The 21,983-nt window shown below is 39.9% G+C and overlaps 1 protein-coding gene across 9 annotated transcripts in view; it reads left to right on the top strand.

Moving 5' to 3' along the window:
* Positions 1-21,983, top strand: part of PTPRU (protein tyrosine phosphatase receptor type U) — a 99,496-nt gene that overhangs the window by 20,918 nt on the left and 56,595 nt on the right. The gene's annotated exons all lie outside the window — the stretch shown is intronic.

Genomic DNA, 21,983 nt, shown 5'->3' with positions numbered 1-21,983 from the left:
GCTCCAGCAAATGCATTCTTAATCCTACACATCACACCATCTGGGTAAAATAAACAACCAACACCATCAAGTAAAAGTGTGTTATTAAATTCTATTGGATTTTCTTGTCAAGGGCAGTGAACCTGAGGTCTGCTCTCCCTTGCTGAAAAGCGTAAAGCAGATGTAGGAGCTAAAGCACACCTGCACCAGGAGAGGCTCTTTTCCTGGTTTTCCCAAGTGAGATTGAGAAGACAAGTTTCTTACTCTGTGATTTTAGTTTTTATTAATTGGAATTTTTATTGATAATTGTAGCCACACATGCAGTTCTAAGAAAAAGTACATTTTACCCTGTTTCCAGCAATGGTAACACTTGGCAAAACTATATAGCATGATATCACAACCAAGACTGATAATGATACAATCCACAGATGTTATTTATTAACATTTTCCCAGTTTCACCCATACTCATTTGGGTGTGTGTATTTAGTTCTATAGAATTTTATCATGTATGTAGGTTGTGTATTCACCTCCATAGTCAAGATACTGAATGATTCAGTCACCGCAAGGAACCCTCATACTGCCCTTTTATAGCCTTCCCTCTCCCCTCAAACCCTGGTGACTACTCATCTGTTCTCCGTTTACAGAATATTTTTATTTCAAAATATCTTATAAGTGGAATCATCCAGTATGTAACCTTTTTTTTTTTTTTTTTGGTTTCAGCTTTTTTTTGAATTATAATTCATGTCCCATACAATTTACTCATTTAAAGTCTACAATTCAGTGGTTTTTGGTATATTCAGAGTTGTAAAACCATTACCACAATCAAATTTAGAACACTTTATCATACACACACACACACACACACACACACACAAACCTGTACTTTTTAGGAGTCACCCCCTATTCCTCCCCTCTGCCACCGTCACCCCCAATTCTAGGCAATCACTAAGCTACGTTCTTCTCCATCGATTTGCCTATTATGGACATTTCATATAAAAGGAATCACACAGTCTCTGTTCTTTTATGGCTGGCTTCTTTTACTCAGCATAAGGTTTTCAAGGTTCATCCGTATTGTAGCATGTATCGATCCTTTATTCCTTCTTTTTTGTGGCCAACTAATATTCTGTTGCATGGATATGCCACATTTTATGTGTCCATTCATCAGTTGATAGACATTTGGGTTGTTTCCACTTTTTGGTTTTTGTGAATAGTGCTACTATGAACATTTGTGTACATGTTTTTGTTTGAACGTCTCTTTCAATTGTTTTGGATAGATACCTAGAGTGAAATTGTTGGATCATATGATAATTCTATGTTTAACTTGCTGAGGAACAGCCAAACTGTTTTCCACAGCAGCTGCATCATTTTATATTCCCACCAACAATATACAAGGGTTCCAGTTTCTCCATATCTTCCTCAACACTAGTTATTTTTCTATTTTTAAAATTATAGCCATCCTAATGTGTGTGAAGTGGTGTCTCATTGTGGTTTTGATTTGCGGTTCCCTGATCGATATTGTTGTTGAACATTTTTTCATGCACTTGTTGGCTATTTGTATATCTTCTTTGGAGATATGTCTGTTCGAGTCCTTTGCCCATTTTTAAATTGGGATGTTTGTCTTTTTGTTGTTGAGTTGTAGTTCTTCATATATTCTGGATACTAAACCCTTATCATACATATAATTTGCAAATATTTTCTCTGATTTTGAGAGTTCTCTTTTTACTTTCCTGATAGTGTCCTTTGAGGCACAAAAGTTTTAAATTTTGATGAAGTCTGATTTACTTATTTTTTTGTTTTGTTGCTTGTGCTTCTGGTGTCATACGTAAAAAACCCTTGGCAAATCCATGGTCATAAAGATTTACCCCTATGTTTTCTTCTAAGAGTTTTGTGGATTTAGCTTTTTATATTTAGCTATTTGATACCACTTTGAGTTAATTTTTGTATTTCTTTTGCATATGGATATCCAGTTGAGCCAGCTCTATTTTTTGAAGGGACTATTCTTTCCCCCATTGAATTGAGTTGGTGCTGAGATTGGCTTGTTTTATTCAGCATTATTCCCTAGAGATACATCCAAGTTGTTGTGTGTATCAATAGGTCATTCATTTTTATGGTTGAATAGTATTTCATAGTATGCATATGCCACAGTTCGTCTAAACATTCACCTGTTGAAGGGCATCTGGTCTGATTCTAGTTTTTGACTATTACAAAAAAGGTTGCTATGAACATTTGCTTATGGGTTTTTATGTGAACATAAGTTTTTATTTCTCTGGGATAAATGCCCAAGGGTACAATTCTGGTTCATATGGTAATTGCATGTTTAATTTTATAGGAAACTGCCAAACTGTTTTTCAGAGTGGTTGTACTATTTTACATTCCCACTAGCAGTGTATGAGTGATGTAGTTTTTCCTCATCAGCGCTTGGTGGTGTCACTTTTTTTTTTTTTTAAAGCCATTCTGAGAGATGTGTTAAGATATCTCACTGTGGTTTTAATTTGTATTTCCCTAATAGCTAGTGATGGTGAAAATCTTTTCATGTGCTTATTTGCCATCTGTATATCCTTCTTGGTGAAATGTCTATTCATGACTTTTGCCCATTTTCTAATTAAGTTGTTTTTTACTGTTGAGTTTTGAGAGTTCTCTATGTATTCTGGATAACTAGTCCTTTGTTGGATATGTGGTTTGCAAATATTTTCTCCCTGTCTGTAGTTTGTCTTTTTATTCTCTTTGCATGGGCTCTCACAGAGCAAAAGTTTTAAATTTTGTTGAGGTTCAATTTATCAATTTTTCATTTTATGGGTTGTGGTTTTGGTGTCAAGTCCAAGAACTCTTTGCCTATCTTTAAGTCCCAGAGATTTTCTTTCCTTTTTTTTTTTTTAAGTGTTAAAGTTTTATGTTTTACTTTTAAGTCCATGACCCATTATGAATTAATTTTTGTATAAGCTGTGAGGTTTAGGTTGAAGCTTATTTATTTCTTCATTTAGCCTATCGATGTCCTTCAGTGTTCTTTAAAGCCGGTCTAGGAACCATCTAAAATCCAGCTGAGTGCTCTAGAGCTCCACTCTTGGGGAGACCCTTGGGTGGTGAACCAGGTGCTCCAGGGGGACTTGCTTTCTTGCTGAGGGGTTTGGGTCAGGTTACTTAGCCTCTCTGAGCTGCAGCCCCCTTGTTTTATAAAACGGGGGTGATAATAATTATCTTTACCATACAGAGTTAGTGTGAAGATTCATTTACAAATATTTATTGAGCGGGTCTCATGTGCCAGGTTCTATTCTGGTTGCTCGGGCTGTACGACTGTGAACAAGACAGGCCACAGTTTTGAAGCTCCACATGGAGCTCACATCTGATGGGAGGAGACAGATGATAAATAAGTAAACAAGTGAAATATCTAGTTGGTCAGATGGTGATAAGCACCATGAAGAAGAATAAAACAGGGAGGGGGTGGTAAGAGACTGCCTTACTGAGAAGTTGACATTTGAGCTGAGACCTGAAGGAGGTGAGGGACTGAATCGTGTGGAAAGCTGGGGAAGTTGCCGGGGGAAGGAGCGGTCCAGGAAGACTGACCAGCGAGTACCAAGGCCCTGGGGCTGGAGCATGCTGGGCCTGTGTGAGGAGCAGCAAAGACCAGTGTAACTGTGGTCTGGTGATTGAGGGGGAGACGGCAGGAGAGAAGGACAGAGTCCTGCTGGAGATGTGGGACTCATAAGCCATTTTAGGCTGAGTGAGCCGGGAAGCTATGGGATGATTGGAGAGCAGGGGTTTCATCACTTACTTTTGTGTAAAGGAATTGTTCTGGCCACTTTGTGGAGACTAGACTCAGGCAGGTAAGGGCACCAGTTGTGAGAACAGTGAAGAGGCTATTGCATCAGTCCAGCTGACGGAGGGTGGTAGCTGGGGGCAGAGTGGCAGCAGTGGGGGTGGTGAAAGTTGTTTGGATTCTAGATTTATTTTGAAGGTAGAGCCAACTAGATTTGCTGATGGATTGGGTATGCTATGAGAGAGCAGGAAATAGGGAGAAACCAAGCATGGCACCAAGGCTTTTTACCAGAGTAGCTGCAAGGATGGAGTTGTATTTGCTGCAGTGAAGCAGACTGAGGGAGGAGCAGGTTTGATGGGGCTGTCGTAGATCAGGGGTTCGTGTTGGAAACGTTGACTCTGAGATGCCTATTAAATGTTCAAGGGGAGATATCCATCAGGGAGACGGATACATGAGTGTGGAGTTCAGGGAAGAGGTTCAGGCTTTGGATATAAATTTGAAAGTCGTCAGCATAGAGATGGTACAGATGGTATTTAAAGTCATGAGACCGGATGAGATAATTTACACTGGTGGTTCTCAACTAGGGGTGATTTTGCCTTGCCTCCAGGAAACTTGGCAATATCTGGAGACATTTTTGGCTGTCACAACTGGGGGATGGTGTTACTGTCATCAAAGGACTATAGGCCAGGTATGCTGCTAAACATGTTACACTGCATAGGACAGCTTCCCACAGAGAATGATCAATAGTGGCTGAGGTTGAGAACCCCTGATTTAGTCCTTAGATTCTAAGGACTAGATAGAAAAGAGAGGTGGAGATGTGAGGCCTGAACTCTGGGGCCCTGCAGTATTTAGGATTAAATGCAGGCAATTTTGCATGTATAATTCGTTGAATGCCTGTGATATATAGTGCTGAACACACAGTAAGCATTCAATAAATGACAACCATCATTCCTATGTTGTTTTCAAAGTCACTTCTGGCCAGGCACTTAGAATAAAAGAGATCTGAGCTAGAGTGTCCACAGAGAATCTCTATTCCATTCCCTTTAGTGTACAGATGGGGAAACGGAGACCCAGAGAGGGGAAGGGACTTAAATGTAATCATATAGTGGGTGAAGGACCCAGGTTTCACGGTGGTGGCTGATGATTTTCCACTTCACTATACTATGGTTATTTCCATTTTACAGATGAGTAAACTGAGATTCAGAGATTTAGTCACTTGCCTAAATCTATAGACGAGTCCACAGAGGAGCCAGAATCAAAATTTGCATCTCCTGTTTTGTAACCCAGTGTTTTAACAACAACAATAACAGCTGCGGGTGCTGAGCACCCACTTTGTGTTGCCACACAGCTTCATATAGACTGGCCAGAAGGAAGCTGGGGCAGGGACCAGGCAGATGCAACCCCTACAGCTGCCTCTGCCCCTCTTAATTATGTGCTTCTGTTTGTTGACATCATACCCCATCCTTCGCTTAGGCGTCCGTGGCTAGTGTTTGTTTTGCTGTTGGCCAGCTGTGTTGTCATCTCCTCCGTCCCCGTGAAGCTCCCCTCCCACAGTATTATTTACTGTGAACACAACCATATAACATCAGTATAAGTCATTTTGAAAATATCACCCTAAATCTCATTATTCTAGCCCAACAGCTGCTTTAGTTTTTCTGCCTCCTTCAAATCTCTGCCCATATGCCTACAGTACACATTTTACACCCTTGTCACTTGATGTTGATAGCCTGCTGTTTTCTGCTTCATTTGCTTGATGTTGTTACATGTGTTATGTTGTTTATAATTATTATGCGTATTGGCTGTGTAGCAGCCATTGAGTGGTCTCATATTTCTGGACTCTTTGTTTCCAGATCCCTATTTTATCAGCAATACTACATTGAAAAACTCAGTGCCTATAGTTTTTTTAAAAATTTTTTAGGAAAAATGGTCAAAAGGGCTTTTGACATATATTGCTTTAAAAACATGGTTGTACTAATTTATACTGCTCTAGTATCTCACATTAGTGCATATGCATTTATTTATTAATTACTGTAGGCTGGGCAGTTTGACATATCATCTCATGTAATTCTTACACTCATTCTCTAAGGCAGGAATTATTATCTGCATTTTTCATTTGAGGAAACCGAGGTTCAAAGCAGGTTAAGTAACTTGCCTGAAGTCACAGAGCTAATGAGGGGTGGGCATGGAAGTTGAACTTTGGCACACCTGAGCCCAATCCACAGCCTCTTCCACAAGAAAGAGTTGAAAGCTTCAGGATGATTGTGTACTTCTCAGCGTTATTAGAATCAACACATTTTGGCCCGATTTAACAGATGCAAAATGTTATCTTCCTTGTTTTAATGTGCATTTCGACCTTTGATCCCTAAGCAGCCTGCAGCCCTGTGGAATTTAAAGAGATGGGGCTTTGAGGTTCCTGATTTCTGTTTTGCCAGTGTGTGATGGCAGCTGAAAAGAGTGTCTGGATGCCAGATGGTCTTTGGAAACACAGAGAGACTCATTAATTCACACCCCTCAATCAACATATCGGTCTGTAGTCAACAAACTGAGTGAGATTTGTTCAGGGTAGGAAGAGAAGAGAAAGTGGGCCTTTTTTCAAAGGCCCCTCAGTCTAGCCAGGTAGATGGGAGGTGACACAGCTGTTGGAGATGAGATTCCAAGTATGAGGTTGGGAGTTTCATCTTCTAAGTCAGAGGTTGCTGTCTTGTACTCTACAAGGTGGTTTTAAAAAACTTGAGTAGATTGCCAGTATTTAAAATCTGGAGATTTCACATAAAAATCTGAATTTCTGGTTTCTCTTGGAAAATAGGAGGATCTGGCAACTTTAAGCCAGAAGTCCTGCATGACAGCAATTGCCTGGAGCTGAGTAGCAGCTGCTCGTTTTGGATGGGACATCTACTGTCCTGTTTGCCGTAGTCCCCATTAGGTCTGTGTCACAATTTACGCCTCAGTTTTCATGCTCTTCTTTAAATGCCGCAGGAAGGCAAAGGAAGTAGTGCACTTTGGCTGAGCCTGCAAAGCTGGAAAGGCATGTGGGGTTGATATTCCAGGAGGTGGAGATGGTGTGAGCAGAGCTGCAGGGAACCGAGACCCATGCTCAGTAGCACAAATAAAGAGGTGGTACTTGGGCTCCCAGAGGCCCACTGGGGATAGTACACATGGGCCAGCCACGTCATACCAGAAAATCAGGAAATGAAGCGAGGACTTCTGGACAGGATGGCAGAGTGAGCACACACAAATTCCGCCTTCTCCACTCCAAACACATAGGAATAATGGGTTTAAATAAAACAATATAAAAAAACTGGTCCAAGAATGAAAGAGAAAACCTAAGTTTGTATAGGTGGACTTGCAGCCAGCAGCTCACAGGGAGTAGTAGTAAGAAGTGGGAACCAGCTCTTTAGTGTCCTTGTCGGATGGGACATGCACATGCTTTGCTTGTGGAGAGAAGGGAGTCAGACTTTCTGTAAGAAGTCGGGGGTAAGCCTTGCTCTTAGCAGGTGCTGTATAACTCTTTTCAGTTATTTTGGTGGACCTATGTTAGACTGGAGACGTGTCCCTTGTCTGGGGCCCAGGGAAGAAAGAGAAGCTACTGGGCGGGAACAGAGACTTGTACAGTGCTGTACTTGGGGCCAGCCTCTAGGGCCGTGCTACCCATTCTCTCCCAAGGCTCCTGGGCTAAGAGCAGGCTGGGCTGAGAAAATTAATTCTGAGAAAATTAATCATATAAAAAACAGTAATAGAGGTGTGTTTAATCTTAAGAGGCCAAGCAGCAGTATTTTCTCACCTTTCATTATGGCACGTCCTGAGATCCTCTAATTGGGGATATTTTGTAGATATTCACAGAATTTGAGAGTAATGAAACTGTGTTTCACAGAATCAGGATGCAGGAGAGAAAAGGATCATTAAAGTAAGCTTGGCTTCTTCCCTCATTTTGTAGATGAGGAAATTGAGGCCCAGAGAGCAGTTTGCTTAGGATGACACAGCCAGTGTGATGCAGAGGCAGGGCTGGGGGCCGGCCCTTCGTGCTCCATTCTAGCTTTGCTTCAGGAGCCTCAGTTTCTTTATTTATAAAATGAGGATTACCTTCTGCTGCCATTGGGTAGTTAAGAGGCTCTAAAGCAAAACATGCTCCTGCATGCTGGGGTAGCTGTCTCTCTCCTGAGGCACTTTAATTTTTTTCATTTTTAACACAATACCATATCCAGTGTGGTTTGGAGGGGAGGGGAATACCCTGCGGAGCACAGTCACTCCAGGACCCAGGCTGTTGGAAGCTCCATCATCTTGTGGCTGCAACATCTGGAGACGAAGTCCCAGTGCTCACCACAGCAGGGGATGAGAGGACTGAAGGTTGCATATTGCCTTTTTTTCCTTATATTAATCAATTTATTTTTAATTGTGGTAAATTGTACATAACATAAAAATCATTTCAAACATTTTAAGTGGACAATTCTTTGACATTACATTGACAATACTGTGTAATTTTTACCACTCTGTATATCCACTGGTTTCATCATCCCAAACCAAAACTTCTACTCATTTAGCAATAACTCCCATTGTCCCCTCCCCGCTCCATCCCTGGAAATCACTATTCTGCTTTCTGTCTCTGTGGATTTTCTTATTCTAAGTATTTCACATAAGAGAAATCATACAATATTTGTCATTTTGTGTCTGGCTTATTTCACTCAATATAATGTCTTCAAAGTTCATCCATGTTGTAGCATATACCAGCACTTCATTTTGCTTTACACAGAGCTGAATAATATTCCATTGTATAGATATGTCATATTTTTTCCTGATTTTTTTATTGTGAACCTTAACAAATATACCTAACAGTGATAACTTTCAAAGTATGATTTCACAAGTAGAGTGCAAATTTCAAAAAACGTCATGGGTCACAGTTCCACAACTTCAGCTATTTCCATTATTGTAAAATGTAACATACATACAGAAAGGTGTCAACTATCGATGTATAGCTCAACAAGCAGTTATATAGGTAATTTCAAAAATTGTTATGGATTACAATTCCACAGTCTCAGTCCCTTTCCTATTATGCAATACAGAGTATATAGGGAAAGGTAAAGACCTTCAAGGCACATTCGACAAGCAGCTATAGAGCAAATCCCAAAGGATGCTATAGGTGACAGTTCCACCATGTCATTTACCTCTCTCCAGCCCTTCCAACACCCCAGCATCCAAAAAAAATATATAATTATATAAAGTTTCAGTATTCATAGACCTTTGTTAAATCTTATCTAGTTTGTTGCTACCTCTTCCTCTCATTTAGTCTCTCTCTATCTTCATGGGTGTCTAGGCAGTGAGCACCCTAACTTGTTCACATTGAAAGGGGGTGTCAACAGTATGGGAAGGGTGCTACATCTGAATGTTGATCTTAAAGCGGCTGTTGCCTCTGGGTTTTAGGACTTGTCTGATACAGGAAAACTCTGGTGGATTTAAGTTTTTGAAAGATAAAACTTAGTGAGTGAATCTATTATGGAATCTCAGGTAGGACTTAGGTATTTGGGAACTACTTTTGGTAAGGCCATTTGGGATGTCTAGCTGGAGCTTACATAAGAGAAACTTCCAGGATAGCCTCTGGACTCTATATGGGATCTCTCAGCCACCGTGACCTCAGCTTGTTACCTTTCTTTTTTCCCCCTTTTGGTCAAGTAGGCATTTTCAGTCCCTAGCTGCCAGGGCCAGGCTCATTCCTGGGAATCATGTCCCACATCACCAGGGAGATTCATTCCCCTGGGAGTCATGTCCCTTGGGGCGGGGGGGTGGTGGTGGTGGTGGTAATGAATTTATTTGCTGAGTTGGGCTTGGAGAGAGAAAGTCCACATCTGAGCTATGAAAGAGATTCCCTGGAGGTGCCTCTTAGGCTTAATTATAGGAGGGCTCAGCCTCCTATTTACAACCCTAAATTTCACAAAGCAAGCCTCAAGTTGAGGGCTTGATTTATTAAGTGGTGGGTTCCTAACTTGACTTCTATCCCAAGATAAACCGTCAGTGTCTTACATTATCTTCACTTAATTGTATGTACAATCATCATCATTCTCAACTTTAAACAATTATAATACATCTCAGAGCTTTTATCAGCTGCTAATTATTCATCCCTAGTATTAGTGTAGAGTTAAGATATCCCTATTAAATGTAGTCTTTAATATGTAACGGGTAGTTTTTCCATACCACTCTGTCATTAGCCCTCTGCACCAGTGTTGTACCTTATAAGTATATCATGCTAACATTTATTTGGGTTTGTGGTGGGGGGGTTACAGGCTTTAAACAACCATTTACAAACATGTTTGCCTTCAATGCGTCACTGATACGTAAATCCCATTAATGAACCATAGTCACACTTAACCATCCTCATACCATTAAAATCACCCTCATTATCATATCTTTACATATTAGATTATTATTTCCCATTTCACTGCCTTCTGACTATCTCTAGGTCCTCTATATTCTACATTATAAGACATTTATTTTACATTTCTCACAGAGTTCACGTGAGTGGTAACATACAATATCTCTCCTTCTGTGTCTAGCTTATTTCACTCAGCATTATGTCTTCAAGGTTTATCCATGTTGTCATATGTTTCATGACCTCATTCCTTCTTACTGCTGTGTTGTGTTCCATCATGTGTGTATACCACATTTTGTTCATTCACTCATCTGGTGAAGGCCATTTGAATTGTTTCCATCTGTTCTAGTTTGCTAATGCTGCCGGAATGCAAAACACCAGAGATGGATCGGCTTTTATAAAGGGGGTTTATTTGGTTACACAGTTAGTCTTAAGGCCACAGAGTGTCCAAGGTAATGCATCAACAATCAGGTACTGTCACTGGAGGATGGTATCTGGAAAACCTCTGTTAGCTGGGAAGGCATGTGGCTGGCCTCTGCTCCAAAGTTCTGTGTTCAAATGGCTTTCTCTCAGGACGTTCCTCTCTAGGCTGCAGTTCCACAAAAATGTCACTTTTAGTTGCTCTTGGGGCGTTTTTCCTGTCTTAGCTTCTCCAGAGCAAAAGTCTGCTTTCAACGACTGTCTTCAAACTGTCTCTCATCTGCAGTTCCTCCCTCGGCTCCTGGGCGTTCTTCCAAGTGTCCCTCTTGACTGTAGTGCCACTTCAAAATGTCACTCTCAGCTGTACCACGTTCCTTCTGTTTGTCAGCTCATTTATATGGCTCCAGTGATTTAATTTAGACCCACCCTGAATGGGTGGGGTGACACCTCCATGGAAACTATCCAATCAGAGTCATCACCCACGGTTGTGTGGGGCGCATCTCCTCGGAAACACTCAAAGAATTTCTATCTAATTAATACTGATAGGTCTGCCCACACAAGATTACATCAAAGATAATGGCGTTTGGGGGGACATAATACATTCAAACTGGCACACCGTCTCTTGGCAGTTGTGAACAATGCTGCTATGATCATCGGTGTGCAAATATCTGTTCATGTCACTGCTTTCAGATCTTCTGGGTATATACTAAGAAGTGAAATTGCTGGATCATAGGTTAGGTAACTCGATATCTAGTTTTCTGCGGAACTGCCCAACTGTCTTCCAGAGCGGCTGTACCATTATAGAGTCCCACCACCAATGAATAAGAGTTCCAGTTTATCCACATCCTCTCCAGCATTTGTAGTTTCCTGTTTGTTTAATGGCAGCCATTCTTATTGGTGTGAGATGATATCTCATTGTGGTCTTGATTTGCATCTCCCTAATAGCTAGTGAAGATGAACATTTTTTCATGTGGCTTTTAGCCATTTATATTTCCTCTTCAGAGAAATGTCTTTTCTTATCTTTTGCCCATTTTATAATTGGGCTGTTTGTACTATTGCTGTTGAGTTGTAGGATTTCTTTATATATGCAAAATATCAGTCTCTGATCAGATACATGGTTTCCAAATATTTTTTCCCGTTGAGTTGGCTGCCTCTTTACCTTTTTGACAAATTCCTTTGAAGTACAGAAGGTTTTAATTTTTTTAAATCCAGTTTTATTGAGATTGTTCACATACCATACAGTCATCCAAAGTGCACAATCAGTTGCCTGTGGTACCATCACACAGCTGTGCATCCATCACCACAATTAGTTTTTTTTTCAAATTTTTAGAACATTTTCATTATTCCAGAAAAGAAATAAAAACAAAAGAGAAAACTCACATCTTCCCTTACCACTAACCCCTTCCTCCATTATTGACTCATAGTATTGGTACAATACATTTTTTACTGTTGATGAAAGAATGTTAAAATACTACTAACTGTAGTACATAGTTTGTAATAGGTATATTTTTTCCCTATATGCCCCTCTATTATTAACTTCTAGTTATAGTGTCATACTTTTGTTCTAGTTCATGAAAGATATTTCTAACATTTGTGCAGTTAATCACGGACATTGTCCACCACAAGATTCACTATTCTATACATTCCCATCTTTTAACCTCCAGCTTTCCTTCTGGTGACATAAGTGACTCTGAGCTTCCCCTTTTCACCACATTCATCCACCATTCATCATGGTTAGTTATTCTCACAATGTGCTACTGTCATCTCTGTCCATTGCCAAACATTTAAGTTCACTCTAGTTGAACATTCTGCTCATAATAAGCAACTACTCTCCATTCTTTAGCCTTGTTCTAGATCCTGGTAACCTATATTTCATGTCTATGAGTTTACGTATTATAATTAGTTCATATCAGTGAGACCATACAATATTTGTCCCTCTGTGTCTGACTTATTTCACTCAATATAATGCCCTCAGGGTTTCTTCATCAACCCGTTTTTTTTAAAGACAGTTATGTTCACACACCATACATTCCATCCTAAGTAAACAATTGATGGTTTCCTGTATGATCATGTATTTATGCATTCACCACTATCACCACTGTCTGTATGAGGACATTTCCATTTCTTCCACAAAGAAGGAGGAAGAGTCAAAGAAGGTAGAGAGACAAAAGAAAAAGAAGAAGAAAAAAATGACAACTAAAAAGCACAAAAAGAAAGACAGAATTAAAATAAAGTACAATAAGAGTCAGACCACATCACCAATGCCAACAGTCCCATACCCCTTCCTTATATCCCCCTCTTATAGGCATCTAGCTTTGGTATATTGCCTTTGTTACATTAAAGGGGGCATAAAACAATGTTTCTGTTAACTATAGTCTCTAGTTTGCATTGATTATATTTTTTCCCCAATACCACCCCATTTTTAACACCTTGCAAGGTTGACATTCGTTTGTTCTCCCTCATTTAAAAACATTTGTACATTTTATCACAATTATTGAGCACTCTAAGTTTCACTAAGTTATGTAGTCCTGATCTTTATTTTCCTTCTTTCTTTCTGGTGTCCCACATTCCCTTAACTTTCCTCTTTCCACCATACTCACAGTCATCTTTGTTCAGTGTACTTACATTGTTGTGCTACCATCACCCAAAATTGTGTTCCAAATCTCTCACTCCTGTGTTTTCCTATCTGTCTGTAGTGCTCCCTTTAGTATTTCCTGTAGAGAAGGTATCTTGTTCACAAACTCTCTCACTGTCTGTTTGTCATAAAATATTTTAAACTCTCTCTCATATTTGAAGGACAGTTTTGCCGGATATAGGATTCTTGGTTGGTGGTTTTTCTTCAGTATCTTAAATGTATCATACCACTTCCTTCTTGCCTCCATGGTTTTTACTGAGAAATCTGCACACAGTCTTATCAAGATTCCTTTGTATGTGATGGATTGCTTTTCTCTTGCTGCTTTCACGATTCTCTCTTTGTTCTTGACTTTTGATAATCTGATTTTTAAGTGTCTTGGCATAGGCCTTTTCAGATCTATTCTGTTTGGGGCATGCTGCGCTTCTTGGATCTGTAATTTTATGTCTTTCTTAAGAGATGGGAAATTTTCATTGATTATTTCCTCTATTATTGCTTCTGTCCCTGTATTACTTAGGGTTCTCTTGGGAAACAGAATCAAGAGATATCTATAAATATAAGATTTTATAAAAGTGTCTCACATAACTGTGGGTTTGTATGAGTCCAAATTCCATAGGGCAGGCAGCAAACTGGCAACTCCTATGAAGATGTTCACTGAACTCCTCAGGCAGCGAACTGGCAACTTTGATGAATGTGTTCAATGAACTCCTCAGGAAACGTGTTGCTGGTTAGCTGAAGAAGAAGTGATGGTCCTCTATCTTTCTCGCTTTAAAGTCTTCAACTGATTGGATTAAATCCAGCTAACTACATTCTCTCATTGTGGAAGACATGCCCTTTGTTGATGTAATCAATCACAGCTGCAGCCAACTGACTGATGACTTAATAAACCAGCCTTCTGGTTTATTAACCAGCCACAAATGTCCTTGCAATAACGATTAGGCCAGTGCTTGCTTGACCAGACACCTGGGTACCATCACCTGGCCAAGTTGACATGTGAATCTAACCATCACAGTCCCTTTTCCCTTTTCTTCTCCCTCTGGGACACCCATGACACGTACATTCATGCGCTTCATGGTGTCATTCAGTTCTCTGAGATGTTGCTCATATTTTTCCATTCTTTTCCCTATCTGTTATTTTGTGTGTAGGATTTCAAGTGTCTTGTTCTCCAGTTCCTGAATGTTTTCTTCTGCCTCTTGAGATCTGCTGTTGTATGTCTCCATTGTGTTTTTCATCTCTTGTGTTGTGCCTTTCATTTCCATAGATTCTGCCAGTTGTTTTTTCAATCTTTCGATTTCTACCTATGTTTGCCCAGTATTTTCTTTATATCCTTCGTCTCTTTTGCTGTATCTTCCCTAAACTTGTTAAATTGATTTAGCATTAGTTGTTTCAATTCCTGTATCTCAGTTGAAGTCTAAGTTTGTTCTTCAGGCCATATCTTCAATTTTCCTAGTGTGAATTGTGGTTTTCTGTTGTCTAGGCATATGGTTTCCTTGGTTGCCCTAGTCAGATTTTCTCAGACTGGAAGAGGCTCAGGTCTCAGAAGGGTGCAATACTCAGTATCAGGTTTCCCTGAGGGTGTGTCTTAGAAGATTGACAGACTTTCCTGTGAGGCCTCTAGCTGCTGTGCTTTTCTGAACATGCCTAGCAGGGGATGCCTGTCAGTCTGTTGCTTCCCACTGGTGTAATGAGGCATGGTCTCTTTAGTTTTCAGGTTAAGTTGTTTCTGGATTGATTGTTTTCCCCCAGGCCCTGGGATCTGAGTTGTGAAGGGAGAGCCGGCCCTAGAGTTGGGCCCCACCTCCTTCCTCTTAGGGAAGATACACTCCCTAGGGAGTTATCTTCTGCATTTGAATAGCTCCTTTGTCTCTTTGACTCTGCAGCTCCACCCCTGTCTGAGTCAGAGTGCTGCGAACCAAAAATGGCTGAGGCTCTCTCCACTGAGCCACTCAGTTTGACAGAGAGAAAAAGGGAAAGAAAGCCCCCTTTCAGAGCCAGTCCACAGCCCTCCAGCTTTGCCCATTGGCCAGAGACAGCAACTGGTCTCCTGGGCTTCCTTTCCCGGGGTGCAGGTGCCTTCTGGCTCTCTAAGGTTGTCTCTGAAAGTCTCCATATTTTTTTTCTTTTTTTAATTAATTTTTTTTTCTCTCTGCCAGCCCCACCTCCTTTCCACTGGGAGCAACATCAGGGTACTTTGCTGCTTTTTAGGGGTTTGTCTATGTTTGTAGCTTGTATTCAGCAGTCCATATTTGTTAATTAAAACCCCAGTTGGAGCTGGGCTGAGCTATATTCGCTTGTTCTGGGTATGCTGGTTTCTCCTACAGTGAATTTTGCAGCTCAGCCTGCTGTGGGGGGAAGGGGGCTCCTGGCACGTTTCCGCAGTTTTTACTTATAGATTCCATGTTGCGATCTCAGCCATTCCACCAATGTAGGTTGGTGTATGATGTGTAGACAGTCACGGTTATCCCCCAGCAGTTGTTCCAGATTATTTACTAGTTGTTCCTGGTTGTTTATTATTTGCTCCAGGGGACTAACTAAATTCCACACCTCTCTATGCCACCATCTTGCCCCCTCTCCACAGAAGCTTTTAATTTTGAGGAGATCCCATTTATCTATTTTTTCTTTTGTTTCTTGTGCTTTGGATGTAAGGTCTAAGAAGTGACCTCCTGATACTAGGTCTTGAAGATGTTTCCCTATGTTATCTTCTAGGAGTTTTATGGTATTATCTCTTATATTGAGGTCATTGATCCACTTTGAGTTAATTTTTGTGTATGGTGTGAGGTAGGGGGTCCTCTTTCATTCTTTTGGATATGGATAACCAGTTCTCCCAGACCATTTGTTGAAGAGACTATTCTGTCCTAGTTCAGTGGATTTGGGGGCCTTATCAAAAATCAGTCTACCAATCTGTGGGTCTATTTCTGAATTCTCAATTCAATTCCATTGATCAATATGTCTATCTTTGTGCCAATTCCATGCTGTTTTGACTACTGTGGCTTTACAGTAAGCTTCAATGTCAGGAAATGTAAGTTTTCTTTTTTAGAATATTTTTAGCAATTTGAGGCATCTTTCCATTCCAAATAAACTTGGTAACTAGCTTTTCCAAGTCTGCAAAGTAGGTTGTTGGAATTTTGATTGGAATTGCATTGAATCTCTAGATCAGTTTGGGTTAGGATGGACAGCTTAATGACGTTTAGCCTTCCTATCCATGAACACGGAATATCTTTCCATCTCTTTAGGTGCCCTTTTATTTGAGTGTCTCTTCAGTTAGGTCCTCTCTAGTGTATAAGAACATTACTGACTTATGTGCATTAGTCTTATATCCTACCACTTTGCTGTATTTGTTTATTAGCTTAGGTAGCTGTGTCATCAATTTCTCAGGGTTTTCCAAATATAAAATCATAACGTCCGCAAATAATGACTGTTTTACTTCCTCCTTTCCAATTTGGATGACTTTTATTTCTTTGTCTTGCCAGATTGCTCTGGCTAGAACTTCTAGTACAATGTTGACTAATAGTGGTGACAGCGGGCATCCTTGTCTCGTTCCCAATCTTAGGGGGAAGGCTTTCAGTCTCTCACTATTGAGTACTATACTGGCTGTGGGTTTTTCATATATGCCCTTTATCATATTGAGGAAGTTTCCTTCAATTCCCACTTTTTGAAGTGTTTTTATCAAAAAAGGATGCTGAATTTTGTCAAATGCTTTTTCAGTATCTATTGAGATGATCATTTGATTTTTCCCATTTGATTTGTTAATGTGTTGTATTACATTGATTGATTTTCTTATGTTGAACAACCCTTGCATGTGTGGGATGAATCCCCCTTGGTCATGGTGTATGATTTTTTAAATGTGTCTTTGGATTTGATTTGCAAGTATTTTGTTGAGGATTTTTGCATTTATATTCTTTAGGGAAATTGGCCTGTGGTTTTCCTTTTTTGTAGCATCTTTATCTGGTTTTGGTATTAGAGTAATATTGGCTTCATAAAATGAGTTAGGTAGTGTTCCATTTTCTTCAATGTTCTGAAAGAGTTTTAGTAAGATTGGTGTCATTCTTTTTGGAAAGTTTGGTAGAAATCCCCTGTGAAGCCATCTGGCCCTGGGGTTTTATTTGCAGGAAGCTTTTTGATGTCTAATTGGGTCTCATTGCTCTTGATTGGTTTGTTGAGGTCTTCTGTTTCTTCTCTGGGCAGTCTAGCTTGTTCATGTGTTTTAAGGAAATTATCCATTTCCTCTAAATTATCTAGTTTGTTGGTGTACAGTTGTTCATAGTATCCTCTTTTGATTTTTTAAATTTCTTCGGGATCCACAGTAATGTCCCCCCTTTCATTTATTATTTTGTGTATTGGGCTCTTCTCTCTTTTTTACTTTGTCAATCTAGCTAAGGGTTTGTCAATCCTGTTGATCTTCTCAAAGAACCAACTTTTGGTTTTATTTATTTTCTCTGTTGTTTTTTTTTTTTTCCTTCTCCAGATCATTTATTTCTGCTTTAATCCATGTTATTTCTTTTATTCTAGTTGCTTTAGGATTAGTTTGGTGATCATTTTTTATCTTCTTCAGTTGTTCCATTGGTTCTTTGATTTTAACTCTTTCTTCCTTTTTAATGTATGCATTTGGAGCTATAAATTTCCCCCTCATTACCTCCCTTCCTGCATTCCATACATTTTGATATACTATGTTCTCATTTTCATTCATCTCTAGATATTTGGCAATTTCTCTTGCAATTTCGTCTTTGACCCACTGATTGTTTAGGAGTGTGTTGTGATATTTGTGAATGCGCTAGATTTTTGATGGCTATTGACTTCCAGTTGCATTTCACTGTGGTCAGAGAATGTGCTTTGAATAATTTCATCTTTGATTGTTATTGACTTCTAGGTGTATTCCAGTTTGGTCAGAGAATGTGCTTTGAATAATTTCAGTCTTTTTAAATTTATGGAGGCTTGTTTTATGCCCCAGCATGGGCTCTATCCTGGAGAAAGTTCCATGAGCACTAGAGAAGAATATATATCCTGGTAATTTGGGATGTGATGCTCTATATATGTCTATCTAATTTGTTTAACACATTGTCTAGGTTCTCAATTTCCTTATTGGTCCCCTGGTTGATCTATCTTTAGGAGAGAGTGATGTATTGAAGTCTCCGACAATTATTGTGCAAATATCTATTGTTTCCTTTAGTTTTGCCAATGTTTGTCTCATGTACTTTGTAGCGCCTTGATTGGGTGCATAAACATTTATGATTGTTATTTCTTCTTGGTGAATTTTCCCTTTTATTAGTATATAGTGTCCTTTGTCTCTTGTAACATCCTTGCATTTAAAGTCTATTTTATCTTAAATTAGTATTACTACCCCTGCTTTCTTTTGGCTGTAGCTTGCCTGGAATATTTTTTTCCCTCCATTCACTTTCAATTTCTTTATGTTGCTGGGTCTAAGATAAGCCTCTTGTAAATAACATATTGATGGTTCATATTTTTGAAACCATTTTGCCAATCTATATCTTTAAATTGAGGAGTTTAATCCATTCACATTGAATGTTATTACTGTGAAAGCAGTTCTTGAATCAGCCATTTTATCCTTTGGTTTTAATTTTCAGATGCATTTCCCCCCCTCTCTCTATTTCCTTTAAGGTACCCTTACTAAAACTCTTCAGTTATGTGCCCTTTTCCAGACCTCTCTTTCCTTTCTTTTTTTCTCAGTTGATAGAGGTCCCTAGTATTTCTTGTAGGGCAGGCTGCTTGTTAACAAATTCTCTCAGCATTTGTTTGTCTGTGAAAATTTTAAGCTCTCCCTCACTGTTGAAGGAGAGCTTTGCTGGGTAAAGAATTCTTGGCTGGCAAATTTTCTCTTTCAGAGTTTTAAATATGTCATGCCACTGCCTTCTTGCCTCCATGGTGCCTGCTGTGTAGTCAGCACTTAGTCTTATATGGTTTGTCCTTTATGTGGTAAATCGCTCCTCTGTTGCTGCTTTCAGAACTTTCTCCTTCTCTTCAGCATTTGACAATCTGATCAGAATGTGTCTTGGAGTGGGATAATTTGGATTTATTTTATTTTGAGTTTATTAGGCATCTCTGATTTGCATATTTATGTCGTTTAAAAGGGTTAGGAAGTTTTCCCCAACAATGTCTTTGAATACTCTTCCTAGCTCTACTCTTCTCTTCCCTTTCTAGAACAGCAATGATTCTTATATTTGTGCATTTCATGTTCATCATTTCCCTGTGCTCCATTTCAAATTTTTTGAGTTTTTTCACCATTTCTTCTTTCGTTCTTTCACTTTCGATCACCCTGTCCTCAAGTTTGCTAATTCGTTCCTCTGCCTCTTCAAATCTGGTGTTTTGTATCTCAAGAATATTTTTAAGTTGATCAAGAATATCTTTTATTTCCATAAGATCTGCTATTTTTTAATTTACTCTTGCAAGTTCTTCTTTATGCTCTTCTAGGGTCTTCTTCATGTCCTTTTTCTCCTGAGCCACGATATTGATGTTTGTGTGTACTTCTTTAATTGCTCCAAATTCTGTGTCTCTTCTGCCTTTTTAAGTTGGACGTTTGGGTTATCCATATCTTCTGGTTTCGTCATGCGTTTTATAATTTTCTGTTGTTTTTGTCCTCTTGGCATTTGCTTATCTTGATAGGATCCTTTTGGGATATGCAGGATTATATGAACATTTATCTACAATTTGACAGATCTACAGCTTGGTGGAGTGCACTTTCCCTGACCTATCAGCAGATGGCGCTCCTGAGCCACTTCTTACCCTCAAGCCAGTTCTCCCCAACTTCATCCATGCACTGAGTGTGGGTCCAAACCATGTGGAGGACCAATTAGTGCACCAGTTTTCCATGGGCACTGGGGCTGCCAGTCCTGTGGTTGGGGGGCGTGCCCTGTGCAGTTGGGCAGGGAGTCTGCTCTAGGACACAGTGGTCCCAAATATTCCTGGGGCTGCAGGTGGAGTACTTTGGGGCTGCAGAGCTGCACGTCTCACCTTCCAGCTCACATGCCCCATGGTCCCTCTCTGCTGTGTGCCCACGAGTCCCTGGGATTGGGGGAGGGTTTCTGGCACTTCCCTGCAGCACCCCTGGCTCTAGGCTGTGTACACCACAGGCTTCTGTGGAGGAAAAGTGGATGCCATCACGAGCCTGTCAAATCCCAGATTTACTCAGGGAAGCTCTCGGCCATGGGGCTGTGAAGGGTTGTCTCCCAGTCAAGTGTAATGATAGCTGCATGGGGCATGGAAAGCTATCCCCTTCTGCGATCATCTGCATGCTTCAACAGGCTGTTCCTGACACGGGGCCTCCTGGCTGTGGGTCTGAGAAGGGTTATCACCCACGCCAGGTACTGAGGAGGTTGCCCAGGGCGTCGAAGGCTACTCCCCTCTGTGCCATCAGCTGGCTCCACTCGCCTGTTCCCTCGTGGTGTTCTGCACCAAACACTCACCCATCTTAAATGTAGCTTCTCAGTCTCTCCAAGTACACACTCACTATGGGCATCGAAGTCCCTGCCCAGCCAGTGGAGCCCTTGAACTGTTGTTCTGGAGCACTTTCTGTCCTTTCTTCTAGTGTTTTTCACGGAGGAGAATTTTGCTCTGTCTCTCCTAATCTACCATCTTGGATCTCCCTGTATCACAGTTTGTTTTTCCATTGCCTGGTGATGGATACTTGGGTTGCTTCCACCTTTGGGCTATTGTGAATAATGCTGCTGTGACTTGGTGTACAAGTATCTGCCTCAGTCCCTGCTTTCAGTTCTTTTGGGTATGTTCCTAGAAGTGGAATTTCTGGGTCATATGGTAATTCTATGTTTAACTTTCTGAGGAACAGCAAAGCTGTTTTCCACAGCAGCTGCACCATTTTACCTCCCCACCAACAGTGTACTAAAGTTTCTACCTCTCTGCATCCTCACATCCTTGACAACACTTATTTTCAGTTTTTTTTTTTTTAATAATAGCCATCCTAGTGCGTGTGAAGTGGCATCTCATTTTAGTTTTTATTTGCATTTCTCTAATGGCTGATGATGTTGAGTATGTTTTCATATGCTTTTTGGCCATTTGAATAGCTTCTTTGGAGCAATGTCTGTTCAAATCCTTGGCAATTTTTTGATTGGGTTGTTTGTCTTTTTGTGGTTGAGTTGTATGAGTTCATTGTATATTCTTGATATTAAACCTTTGTCAGATATGTGGTTCCCCAAATATTTTTTCCCATTCTGTACACTGTCTTTTCACTTTCTTGATGATATCTTTTGTTGCACAAAAGTTTTTAATTGTGATGAAGTCCACATTATCTATTTTTTTCTTTTGTTGCTTGTGCTTATGCTGTAAAATCTAAGAATCCATTGCTTACTACAAGGATCATAATTTTACTTTTTCCTTTCTAATTTGGATGCCTTTTATTTCTTTCTCTTGCCTAATTGCTCTGGCTAGAACTTCCAGTATAGTGTTAAGTAACAGTGTTCATAGCAGGCATCTTTGTTGTCTACCTGATCTTAGAGGGAAAGCTTTCAGTGTTTCATCATTAAGTATATTTGCTGTGGGTTTTTCATAAATGTCCTTTATCATGTTGATATTCCTAGTTTTCTGAGTGTTATCATTTAAAGGATATTGTATTTTGTCAGATGCCTTCTCTGAATCAATTGAGCTGATCATGTGTTTTATTCCCTTTCTTTCTATTAAAGTAGTATATATTACATTGATTTTATTGTGTTGAACCATTCTTGTATTCCTGGAATAAATCCTACTTGGTCATGATATATAATCTTTTTAATGTACTCTTAGATTTGGTTTGCCAGTATTTTGTTGAGAACTTTTACATCTAAATTCATAAGGGATTTTGGTCTGTAATTTCTTTTCTTGTGCTGTGTTTATCT

The sequence above is a fragment of the Choloepus didactylus genome, chromosome 2 (genome assembly GCF_015220235.1).
Source record: "Choloepus didactylus isolate mChoDid1 chromosome 2, mChoDid1.pri, whole genome shotgun sequence".
NCBI lineage: Eukaryota > Metazoa > Chordata > Mammalia > Pilosa > Megalonychidae > Choloepus > Choloepus didactylus.
This window is presented reverse-complemented; position numbering and strand designations above follow the sequence as displayed.